This window comes from Cebus imitator, unplaced genomic scaffold (assembly GCF_001604975.1).
Source record: "Cebus imitator isolate Cc_AM_T3 unplaced genomic scaffold, Cebus_imitator-1.0 Scaffold349, whole genome shotgun sequence".
In the NCBI taxonomy this organism is placed as follows: Eukaryota; Metazoa; Chordata; class Mammalia; order Primates; family Cebidae; genus Cebus; species Cebus imitator.
In genome coordinates this window covers 733106-734378 of record NW_016107664.1, presented here as the reverse complement: position 1 = coordinate 734378, position 1273 = coordinate 733106, and positions in this window count along the sequence as shown.

Sequence of the window (1273 nt, the reverse complement as noted above, 5' to 3'; positions counted from 1 at the left end):
AAAAAAAAAAAAAAAAGTAGAAAGAGAAAGAATAGCCTCTTCTAGTAATTATCATCTAGAAATATAAATGAGATAAATATTCCACTTACAATACTAACAAATATTATTAAATATAGTAATTATTTATATATTTGTTTAGTATTTAGTGTTTAGTATTGTAAATATCAGGAACACGTTTTTAAAATCATGCAGTAACATGCATACATTTTGAGTCTAAACAGCACCTATGAAGATATAGGAAATTTCCATCACCCCAGAGAATTTCCTGTGCTCCTTTGTGGTCAATCTCTCATCCCCAGCAACCCTTGATCCAATTTTAATCACTAGATTAGTTTTAGTAGTTTAGAATTTCATAGAAATGGAATTGTATATGTCCTTTAATATATTTGGCTTCTTTGACTCAACATGTTTTTGAGATTCATTTATTTGGTTGCATGTTTATTGCCAAGTACTATTTTCATCATGTGGATGTACCATAATTTGTCCATTTATTCATTTTTGGACATTTGGACATCTCCAGTTTTTGGCTATTATGAATAAAGCTGCTGTGGACATATTTGTGCATGCCATTTTGTGTATACATTTTCATTTCTCTTGGGTAAATATCTAGAAGTGGAATTGCTGGTCACGTAGTATACATTTAACATGGTAAGTGGTATGGTTTGGCTGTGTCCTCACTGAAATCTCACCTTGAATTGTAGTTCCCATAATCCCCACGTGTCATGGGAGGGACCTGGTGAGAGGTAATTGAATCATGGGAGCAGTCACCCTTATGCTGCTGTTCTTGTAATAGTGAGTGTGTTCTCTGAGATCTGATGGTTTCGTAAGGGGCTTTCCCTGCTCTTGCTCGGCACTTCTCCTTCCTGCCATCATATGAAGAGGGATGTGTTTGCTTCCCCTTCCACCATGATCGGAAGTTTCCTGAGGCCTCCCAGCCCTGTAGAACTGTGAGTCAATTAAACTTTTTTTCCTTTATAAATTATGCAGTTTCGGGCAGTCCTCTGTAGCAGCGTGAGAATGGACTAATGCAATAAGAAACTGTTAAGCTGTGTTTCCAAAGTGATTGTACCACTTTATACTTCCACCATCAATGTATGAGTGTCAGTTGATCCACACCCTCTTCCTCACTTGGTATTGACAGTATATTTAACGTTAGGGTGTGTAGTAGCATCTATTACTGTGGCTTTAATTTGCATTTTTCAGATGACTTATGATATTGAACACATTTTCATGTGGTTATTTGCTATTTGTATTTGTGTGTGTGTGTGTGTGT